Raw genomic sequence first — 11,930 nt, 5'->3', positions numbered from 1 at the left:
AAAACATGAAATTGGTCTGAAACTTAATAAAAATTTATAGTGCCTTGCAACTGAAACTGAATGCCGTATAAATGAAAGTTCCAGACTATCTTCCAAAAGAATCACACTTTCTGTGATTTGAAAATGAACATTGAAAATATGAACTCATGGGCCTTTACCTCTCACTCTAGTCAAAGAAGATCCCACAACTGTTCAATGAGCATTAGCTTTTATTTATCCAGAGCAAGAGCAAGTACTTTTATTTGTCCAGAGAATGTTGCCAGTGCCTTTGTTCTATAAGATTTAGTGTTTGTTAGATAAACGAATTGCATTGATCACGAAGCAGGTTGGCCTGCAAATTAGAGATGTCATAGTATATCCAGGACTAAATGCAGTTAGTAATGTTTTTAAGCTGACAGGGTACCATGTAAGGTCAAGCGAGATGGGTCCTAACCAACAATCTCCACCGCAATTGTTGACACTCACTGCGACAGTCACAAGGCCATAGGTGTCATGCTTTCTCAGCTGACTTACTAACAGCTGCCATCGGCAATAAAACACCGTAAACCAGCCTGTCTCAGTTCACTGCAGGATGATGGCCTCCGTCAAGCAACAAGGTGTCATAAAAGGTCCTTTGTATTATTTTGTTTAAAAAGTAACATTTTTGCTTCTGTTGCTTTTTTCCTTTTCACAACAAAGTCTTCTAATTCACATTTTCACCTTATTAATGTTTTGCAGGTTGAGTTTTGGAAGACTACACGGGAATTTATTTTTTTACATTGTTTACTGTATTTGCTTGTTATGGTTACCGGAGGGAGGCATTAAGTGTTTATTAGTCGGTGTCAGCAGTGTCCCACTTTTTGTAAAAAAAAAAACAAAAAAAAAAACGTACGTAAATTTAAATTTACGTATATGAATTTAAGTACGTACGTACATAAATTTAAAAGTACGTAAATATATTTTAAATAAAATACGTACAAGTACAGATACATTCAAAGTACACCGCCCCCATACCAAATAATTAAATATCCTACAGCGCGGCATTGCCGGGGCGCCTCCGGCGCCCAGCAATACCGCCGTGCACCTCATAGAGGCTGCATTCGGAGGGAGAGGTGTACGCTAATTGATTGATTAATTGTAAATGAAAATCAATAAAAGATTATCACAAAATATTTTCTTAATAAATTGGCTAATAGCATAACTAAACCAGAAGTGCTTCATCCGAAGATGTATCTTTTAGAAATTTAATTAAATAAGTCATTAATAAAAAATTAAATAATTAATTGATTAATCAATAAATCAAAAATATCCTTGATAGCCACATCACTTGATCACTGTCATGTCCAAATATTAGCTTCCCAGCTCAAAAGGTGCCTGAGATATTGGCCAAATGAGAAAGAAAATAAATAAATGATTAATAATGAAAATAAATAAATAATAATCATTAAAAAATTAAATTATTAATCAATTCGGTCACAGAACACATAAACCACCACCATTTCATCAGAATCTGTAACTGGGGGAAAAAAATTTTTTTAGTAGTTAATCGAATAATTAAATAATTAATCGATTAATTGATTAGTTGATTAATCAATAAATCAAAAATATCCTGGATAGCCACATCACTTGGTCACTCATGTCCAAATATTAGCTTCCGAGCTCAAAAGGTGCCTGAGATATTGGCCAAATGAGAAAGAAAATAAATAAATGATTAATAATGAAAATAAATAAATAATAATCATAAAAAAATTAAAATATTAATCAATTTGGTCAGAGAACACATAAACCACCACCATGTCATCAGAATCTGTACTTTAAAAAAATTTTTTTTTGTCATTAATCGAATAATTAAATAATTAATCAATTCATTGATTAATTAATAAATCAAAAATAGCCTTTGCAGCCAAATCACCTGGTCATTGGCATGTCCAAATATCAGCTTCCTTACTCAAAAGGTGCCTGAGTTAATGGTCAGAAGAGAAAGGAAATTTGATTAATTAAATAAGTACTTAATTAATCGCTAATAATTAAATAACTCCTCAATGAGTTGATTAATCAAAAAACAAAAAATACCGTTTTTGACAAAGGACTTACTCACTATTGTGCCGAAATTTCAGCTTCCCAGCTCAAAGGATGGCTGAGATATCGCCCGGACAAACAAACAAACAAGAAACCAAGAAAACAACCAGAGTGAAAACTGAGTACTCCCTTTCAGCGTGCGTCACTGCCGAGCCCCCTTCGGTGCCCAGAAATGACGATTTGCAATGCCTGGAGATGGCATAGGAAAGGTGCGGTGTACAAAAAGTAAAATTTCATTATGAGGCAGAATTTCAAGTGCTACCATTTGGCTAATATTACAAGTTGGCTAAACCGGGAACATCAGCGATGTCTGATTGCAGCCCTCTGATTTGTGTTTTTGCTTTAATCACAAGAAAAGTAAAATGTGTCGGTGTTATTTTTGTTTGCAAAGTCGAGGTTCATGGCAGAGCGTATTTTTTAATTTTTTTTTGCAATAACTTTCTTTAGCTCGTAAATTTCTTCCTTTAAGTTTGTGTTTTTTTTAACTGAGTGTTCCCTCACAAGACAAGAAGACAGAGCATTTACACTGGGACAGAAGCATACAATAAGACAGAACATTTTAACAATGCAGAGCTTCATCGAGGAATATAAATGAGAGAAGTGAGGAATAAGAGTTTAGTTTTGCAGTCAGCCTGGATTTTGGAAGGTTAACCAGGAAGAGGTTACTGGAAGAATGCATGCATCGCTGAGTTGCTGGCGAGGGTCAGAGGACAAAGAGCAGAAGGAGCGATGTTGGAGAATAGACGATAGAAAACTTAGAGACCACCGAGCTGCCTGTGATCCGAGTCTCGCGCTTCAGCCTCATCACGGGGGATTCCAATAATGTGATGCCAGAATGCTAACCCTTAGTGGAGATCAGTACTCAATACCGGACTTTCGAAGGAATGCCCCTCGTTGCCTTTTGCGCATGATCTGTGTATTGACTTTCATTGACTCACTTCCTACCATTACTACCATTTCTTGCTAATAGCAGGGAGTGTTTGCAATGGATAAGGGAAGTGCAGCAGCTTAATGACCTGCGGCCTACCCCCAATTCAACAATGTACTTCGTTGCGCTGGACACGTCTGGAAGTAGGAAGAATACTCCATCGTGCAAGCACTGAAATCCTGAACCATTCTTGTGGAATGATTGGAGTCTCGTAGATATTAAACCGCTGCGAGTTAAACTTACTCCTAATACACGTCAAGCCAGTAAAGAAATGACACAAATATCTGGTCAAGTTGCTATAAACAATTATTTGTAAACTTTCATTATGCTTCTCTACCGGATAAGTCAATTAATACCCATGGTGGATCACTCTAATGCTACGGTGATGGGGAGGGATTGCTTTATTTCCTTGGCATGCCAGCGGCTGAAGAAAATGTTGATTTGGAGCAGCCCACAAATCCCGAGATGGTTAAAAGTTGGAAAATTTGCCATATTCGTCTTAACATTGTGTGGTAACTTTCATTACTATAATTAACTAGCAAAAGTACCCACCCCCAGTGATGTGAAAAACAAGCAAAAATATCTGTCCCCAGTAATGGAAAAGTTCAAACTAATCTATCAATTTAAATTACTAGGGCATTGCCCGTACGTGGGTGCCCGTTCCGTGGCCAAAAAAAAAAAAAAACGCTACCCGTACGCTCTACCCCGCCCGTACGCCCGTAAACAAAAAAAGCAACGCTCTTCGCTTCCGCCCTTCGCTCTGACTGAATTGGGAGAAATAATGCGCATAAGAAATCGAATTACGTACCGTAATGGCGGTCAGCTCGTAACGCGCTCAGCTCCGCTCGTCTCACATCGGCCACGCCTACGCAACAGAGCGTTCTGTGATTGGCTGCCGGAAGATAAGTCGTCACTGTCCGGAAGTTCGCAAATCGCAGTTAGGATGAATCGTTTTAATTTAATCGCAGTTTGAATTCGTTTTAAAACATAGTTTAACGGCAACATAGTTGAAAAGCCTTGCCTTGCTGCAAACAGCTGCTGCAAACAACAACAACATGGAAGGCTGCACTGTCCGGAAGTTGGCATATCGCAGTTACGATTATTTTAGTGTTAATGGCCAATTATTCAATTAGCGCCAACGTATTTTGGCTGTTTGCAATTTAATCGCAAGGAAAAGTAGAAAGAGAAGAGGGAAAAAAAGAAAAGCCTTGCATTAACGCATTAACGCTTGCATTGCATTAACGGTTCGGCACACGTGATAGCTCGCTGCTCTCTGATTGGTTGAAGCGTTTTTTGGACATAGCTCGGTAGGTACTTGTCCGATTAATTACAAACCTTGAAAAGGCACATCCTCGGGTCCCCAGCAATATACCTGGCAAGTTTCAAGTATATCGGACCCGTGGTTGTCGAGAAACAGCGGTCACAGACAAACACACAGACACACAGACAGACACACAGAGATTACTGGCATTATAGATAGATTTAGTGGGCTTAATTGTGTTGTTAAACCTTTTAAAAAGGTTAATTGTGTTGTACTCAGAAAATCCGGCCTTTTCAATTTGAAACCAATTGGTCGTCTTGTTTGCCAAAAAATTGCTATATTGGTCACTTTGGCCTCTAAACGGCCTCTAAGGCTGTGGGCAAATAGCCCATGTTACTTTCCATACAAAGATGTATCTGTAATGTGAGGGCACAGACCTCAGTCGACAGTGGGTACTTCTGTGTAAGATGGGGGACAGTGTAGGATGGGTTGAGTACACCAGATTTGGAGGCAAAGACATAATGTAGCGTGTAGACATTCTTCCTTATCTCAGGCAGGGTCTGCAGTACAGCCGTTTTGACGTGAAGGACTGAATGGAGAGAAAGCAAACACCAGAGACCGACTTAACAAGGCACCACCACTTGGAGGAAAGGGAATGGTTGGAGAGTGCAGCCTTCATATTTGCAAGATAATGTTTTGTGAATTTGCTCAGGATGGACACACTCTTGTTTTTTTTTGTGAAAAATGAAACATTTTATTAAAATTTGTTTGTTCCCCTTCCATCCGCTCCCTTGCCTCAAACGACTCCACAGATGACACTGCCTGTGAAAAAGCTGAATGCCTCAACTCTGTGTTTACCTCAAAATCCTGTGTCCCAAACCCATCTCTCCCTGTACCCACCTTACCCAGTCGTACCCAGCTGTTGCTGGACTGTGTCTTTCTCTCCCGACAAGGTGGAGAAGTTTCTGTCAAATCTCGACACTGATTCTGCAACCGGACTAGACGGCATCAGCCCACAGATTCTAAAATCCTGCTCTACCACTCTATCACACCCTCTCTTTATTCTTTTCACCCTCCCTTTTGCTCAAGGTCAACTGCCATCTGCCTGGAAATCAGCCAACTTTTCCGCTTTACACAAAAAATGTGCAACAACAGATCACTGCAACTACAGACCAATCAGCCTGCTCACAATCATCAGCAAGGTCATGGATTCCATCATCACTTCTGATATTAAATACTTCCTCTTCTACAATGGCTTGATCTCTGATCAATAAATTTGGTTTCAGACCAGGCCACTCTACTCTGGACATGCTGCTTCTGCTGTCTCAAGAATGGATGGATGTCCTCATCACCAGACAGGAAATCAGAGCCGTCTACCTTGACATATCTCATGCCTTTGATATGGTCTGGCATCCCGCTCTGCTCTCCAAACTCTCCTCTTATTGTATCCATGGAAATCTCCACGCATGGCTTGCGGACTTCCTCTCTGGTCGTAGTCAATGTGTGGCTCTAAATGGAATTCTCTCATCTCCTCTTCCTGTCCAGGCTGGAGTTCCTCAAGGCAGTGTTCTGGTCCCTGTGCTTTTTCTAATCTTCATAAATGATCTCTCCGACTCTCTGGAAAATCCTCTCTATCTTTTTGCTAATGACTCCACTCTCTGCCGCTCCATATCTCAACCCTCAGATCGGCAGGCAGCAGCCTCTTCACTCTTTGCAGACCTGGACAAAATCACAAACTGGTCAAACAAGTGGAACATGTCTTTCAATCCTGATAAATCTCATACTCTCACTATGTCTCTCCAAAAAGGGCTGTCTGGAAAACCCTCCCATCTACTTTCTCAACAATCCTCTCAAAGAAGTTCTGTCACTCAAGATTTTGGGTCTCACGATCTGCCATGACCTTTCCTGGAAAAAACACAATTCCAAGCTGTCTTCCAAAGCCAATCGCCGACTGGGCATCCTCCGTCATGTGAAGTCATTTCTGGGCACTTCTGAGCTCCTCACCACATACAAAGCTTTCATCTGCAGCTCAATGGAATACTGCTCTCCCCTCTGGGCTGGTGATCCTGCCTCACACCTAGCTCGGCTTCACGCAATTGAAACCAAAGCTTTCAGAATCATTGGTATCTCCTGTGATGAAACTGATTCTGAGGGCCTTTCTCTCTCTCACCGAAGGCAGGTTGGTGGTCTTTTTGTCTTCTACCGACGCTTCTCTGGCCTTGCATCCCCTGCTCTGTCTGTGCTCTGTCCCCCAAGTATTCCTGCAGGATGCACAAGATCTGTCAGCAACCCTGTTCTGGTGAAACAGCCAAAATCAAGACTCTTTGCTCACCTACACTCTTTCATTCCTCTTTTTTCTCGCCTCTGGAACAAACTCCGACACTCTCTTCAATCCCTCTCCTCCCTCCAGGTCTTTAAAACAGCTGTTCACCACCATCTCTTTAATTCCCCCATACAAAACCTTGATCTCTTCTACCCTCGTTAATACGCCCCAAATCCACCTTTTTCAAATTCTGTTTTCTTTCCTGAAAGTCCTTGTAGTGTCCATCTTGTTTATCCCGTGTACCGAGCCCCAGCCCTCTCCCTTCCACAGATGTCCCGATATCCTTGTTGTCCACTGTTGTGCTTCCCTCTCTCTCCCCCCCTTGTCTCTCGCTCCCTTTATTATTATGTTTCTGTTTATGCTTTTGTGTTTAATGTGTCAGCTCTTACACGAGCCTTGACTTTGTGTACAAAAAAAGAAGAAAAAAATGAAAAAGATTATAGCGCCATGGAGTGTTGCGTAAAATCCTGAATGTGTGGAAGGGGGTCACGGTCTAGAACTGTCGCATTGTTTAAGGACCGGTAATCCCCACAATGACGCCATTCCCCAGGTGACTTTTTGGGTACCACGTGTAGTGAGTGATGAAGCCCAAATGCTGGACGATGGTCTGATGATCCCATGTTTGACATATAGTCTGGCTGGCAGGTGATATAACTCTTGGCAGGTGATACATAATTTCTCAGTTGCTAGTCGGTGAGTATGCGCAAAAGCAGGGGGTCCCGTGGTTGCGATGTGATGCATGATATGGTGTTTGATGGGCTGGATTCTCGCCGATGGCCGTGTTATGGATGGGAAGTCAAAAAGTACTTTATGAAAAGTGCGCATGGGCATGGATGGAAGACATTTGATATTCAGCGACAAAATGGTAGATTCATTACCGAGAACACTAAGCTGGTTGAGCGACCGGGAAGAGCATGGCCGTTCCCGGCAACTTGTCATGCGCTTGTAACTCCTTGTCCTGTCCATTTGGATCATATTGGGGTCACCAATTTAGCGTGGAGCGAAAGATGTCCAAGGCTTTCGGATTCCAAGTCAATTCTCTTTATGAAAACCAACTGTAAAATCCACTCGTCCTTCTACCGGCTAACTTGGAAGCGGAAATCTCTTGATGAACCAGAACTCAAGCATATTTACGTATTATAAAATCAAAGGCAAGATGATGCCGCTACAAATGAAGCACTCCTCAGAGGTGAGGTCAGACAGATTCGACAACACATGCCAAAAATGTACGAATGAGACACGGGAATGGATTCAAAATGCAATTAACAACAAGGTAGCAATGAAACAATAGTAGAACAAGAGAAAAATGACCACAGTGTGGTCACCAGCTGCGACGTGTAGAATCATAAGGATATCCGTTGCAATATGCGCTACCAAATTCGACCAGTCATTAAATTATACGCATGCACTAGCGTCTTTTTGTCTTTCAGCTAAATTTATTCTGGTTTCTTCAAACAAATCGCGATTTTAATCCGTGATGTTCTTACCTCATACCAACGCACGTCCGAGAGTATGCGCTATTCAAAAAGGCACCCCAACAACAACAACAACAACTCGGTCCTCTCATAGAGCTGCTCGTCGCAGCTAAAAACAGATCCGGAGTGGAATTCTTAGCTTTTGAAGAGCTTCAACGAAAGACCTAACGTTTAAGAATGATGGATCTACATTGGACTCACTGAATACAATAGCTTCTTCCTTCCCTTTGGAACAGGTGAGATTAATATGGTAATAATATGAGTTCCCTTACAATGAACTTCAAAGTAGGAGGAGGCCGATTGCCAACCTAGGGTTGTTTGTCCATGCTTTATCCTTTTAAAATGCTGTGTCAAAGAAGGAAGCAACACGTACCATTTTTAAAGCCTTTGGTTACTCGGCCAGGGTCGGGTTCAAACCATCGACCTCCCAGGGTCATTGCAGACATTAAGCAACCATGACACCACTAAGTCTGGTTATTTATTAAGGTGATTAATACTAGAGATTAATCAACTTCAAAAAAAATAACCAAATTGTCAATATGAAATCCTCAGTCAGTTTATATCTGACTTGGTGACCGTAAAGTTGTGACTTGCCCTGGTGTCGAATGCATCTAAAGAGAATCTCTCCCTTGTTCTGGTTGACAAAATCTAATGGCAGGTGCTTGAGAAAAGCTATTGGCAGAAATAAATGGTTGCTTATAATTTAAAAGAACCTATTCCTAATGGAAAATGTTCCTTCCACTTTGACTGAAATATTGCTGGAGGGTTGGTTGCTAAGAAAGGTAGCTTTTTTCTTATTTTATATTTGTGAGAATGTAAAAACTGTTTTGCACAGTTAAGTGATGAAATGATCCAATTTTCATTATAATCAATCATTTTTTATTTTCAAACTTTCCCCCCCCCCCCCCCCCCCCGAAACACAAAGGTAACCAATTAAATGATTTTGAAAATCTTTGTGTTTTTGCACTCGTTCATTTTTTTAAATCGGATCCAATGGTTAATGGTTCCTCTTTTTCCCACCTGTGAACCACATTCTCTTCAATCTCATTCTTCCCTCCAGGTCTTCAAGATAGCTGTTCACCACTATCTCATACCGTCCCAATCCAAAACCATGAACTTTCCCATGTTATTTCGTTAACCCCCATCCCACTCAAATCCCTCCTCCTTCCAAATTTCCAGTTTCCCTCCTGAGAGTTTCCTTCTGTATCCATCTTGTTCAGTGTCCACCCCATGCATGCATCATCTCCTGCCCCTCATTCCTCCCCACACCCATTATTTGCCCAAGTCTACCTCTATCTCGGCCTTCAACTCCACTGTTGGTGTTTCCCCCCCTCTTTCAACTTCTCATTTTGTCCTGTTATGTACTGATCTGTTCAGTGTTATCGTACTAGCTCTTCTACGAGCCTCGACTATGTATACAAAAAAGGTTAAACTGTAGAATGAATCGGTAATAAGGATAATAATAATTTAATTACATATTACGCAAACCTATTTTAGATATCCTAAGGTCTTGACGAAAGGATTTATCAACAACAAATTTAAGCACCAGTTTAATTGCAGTTTCAATGCAGGAACACCTATGGCTGTGTGGTAGAATGAAGTTCAGCATTGAGTACATAAAGAAAAGCACCAGCGACAAAGCTCTTAAGTCTCTTTACAACAACTTTCTCCTCTATCTTTCCCCAGAGTGTCTTTCTGGCATGTCCTTATCTCGCTGAGATGGCTCGAAAGGAGCCAAGGTGGCACCAAGCTCCTTGTTTCCATAGCAAAGGCAAAAGTCAAAACACGCAATTAGGTCATTTAAGTATGCAACATCAAAAGTAACAACAACAACAACAACATGCATTTTAAAGGCCATTTTCCCTGCTAGAGCAGGGGATAGCCTTGCGGTCCCCATGACAATCTTCTCCATTTTGCCCTATTTTCTGCATCTCTCCTTGTTAACCCCCTTGCCCGCATTTCTTCTTCCACCATCTTTAGCCAAGTCTTTCTCGGTCTTCCCCGTCTTCTACTTCCTTCTACATTCATTTCCATCACTCTTCTCAACCAGTCACTTTCATCCTTCCTCAACACATGACCAAACCATCTCAACCTGTTCCTCTTCACAGCATCAATCACAGGCTCGATTCCCATCATCTTTCGCAATTCATCATTTGTCTACCTCTCTCTCAACGATACGACGCACATCCATCGAACCATTCGCATTTCCACCCTTTCCAGCCTTCGTTGCTGCTCTACGTTCATTACCCATGTCTCGCTCCCATAAATCATAACACTTCTCACCCATGCAGCATACACCTTTCCCTTCAGCTTCAACGACACTCTCCTCCTCATCAGCACGCCACTCAGTTCCCGAAACTTCTTCCATGCACATCTCACTCGAGCAACCGTTGCCGAGTCTGATCCACCTTCTCCATTCAGCATGTCTCCGAGGTAGCAAAATGTTTTCACACCTTCCAGCTTCACGCCGTCTCCAAGATCCAACTCAACATTTCCTCCATCTGCAGCTCCCTCTGTGCACACCTTACATTTGAATGTAGCTGCCACACTGGTTAATGACCCTCTTACATCAAACATCAAAGTTAACATCAAAACAGATAGTGGTTAACATCAAAAGTAACAGATAGTGGAAATTCATACATAGATAGGTTCGTGTTTGTTTTGATGAAGTGACTTCTTCTTTGTTTTAAAAATAAAAACCTCAATTCACCCACACGTACACTCCTGACCACACCCAATGTCACACACAAGGTGATTATAAAACCAATGTTAAATCTCTCAAAATGCATGTATACCAGTGAAGTGGGCCCCCTCTCACTTGGGATGGTACTTAATGCCTGGCACATGATGTCTACACACTCCCGGATGAAGACCACTCAGTGCTCTAAATGTCAGACTGAGCATTGCTTGATGGATAATATTGTTGCGGATATGAGGATTGTGTTTTTTTTATTGTGTGCTTTATTATTATTATTGGTTATTCTGCGCCTCCTGCCTTCGGAGCTGTGTAAAGGTCAAAAGGGCGTCCCATAATTAGTCCACAAGCATACACGTCAGCCAATCATAGAATACCCCTGTTCGATAGTTATATCTTATTCTGTGTTTTAGGGTAAGGCTGTGTCTCCCATTAATAGAAGTACTCCATTGCACCAAGTGAAAGAGATAGATTCCCTTCATTCCCATTCCCAAAACCTCCATTCCCCCTTTTCGTCGATTGGAAACTACCTCCGCTCCAATTGCCGCCATTGACCACGAGGCAGGGTTGGGGAAGAAAGGCGGGTCCCCACCTCGTCATAGAGGGGAGGAGTGAACCAGCCCTAGCCGACCAACCCAGAACGAGGGGTTGGCTTTAGAGGGCGGAGAGAGAACGTTTTGGGGAGGTTCGCAAAAGGGTCAAGGGTGGGGCTTATATAACCCGAGGCAGAGGCCCCCAGAGAGAGTCGAGGAGGGAGGAGATCAGAAGACAGAAAGGCCTTGAGTTGGACTAAGCAAGAGAGGAAGTTGTTAGACTGGGTGGGACTAAGAAAGAGAGAGAAAGAGTCCTGAAGCTTGTGAGAGAAAGAGAGAGAACCCGTCACACCAACCCCCCACGAGCCGCGTTGGCTCCACCAAGCGTTCACCTCCACCAAGGCTCCACCAAGCTCCGCGTTGGCTCCACCAAGCGTTCACCTCCACCAAGGCTCCACCAAAGCTCCACGTTGGCTCCACCAAACGACCCTTTACCCCACGCACACCACAGGATCGGTGGCCGTCGAGGTCCAGCCCGACGTTCCGTGCGGGATCAAGCTCCAGCCAGCTCCGTGCCTTCCTCCCCCTCCAGCCATCCACCTCTTGCCATTCCTGTCATTCCCCGCGTGAGTCTGTCTTTTGTTTGTTCTGTCCTGG

This window comes from Myxine glutinosa, chromosome 2 (assembly GCF_964187855.1).
Source record: "Myxine glutinosa chromosome 2, kmMyxGlut1.1, whole genome shotgun sequence".
Lineage (NCBI taxonomy): Eukaryota > Metazoa > Chordata > Myxini > Myxiniformes > Myxinidae > Myxine > Myxine glutinosa.
Note: the sequence above shows the minus strand (reverse complement) of the source record.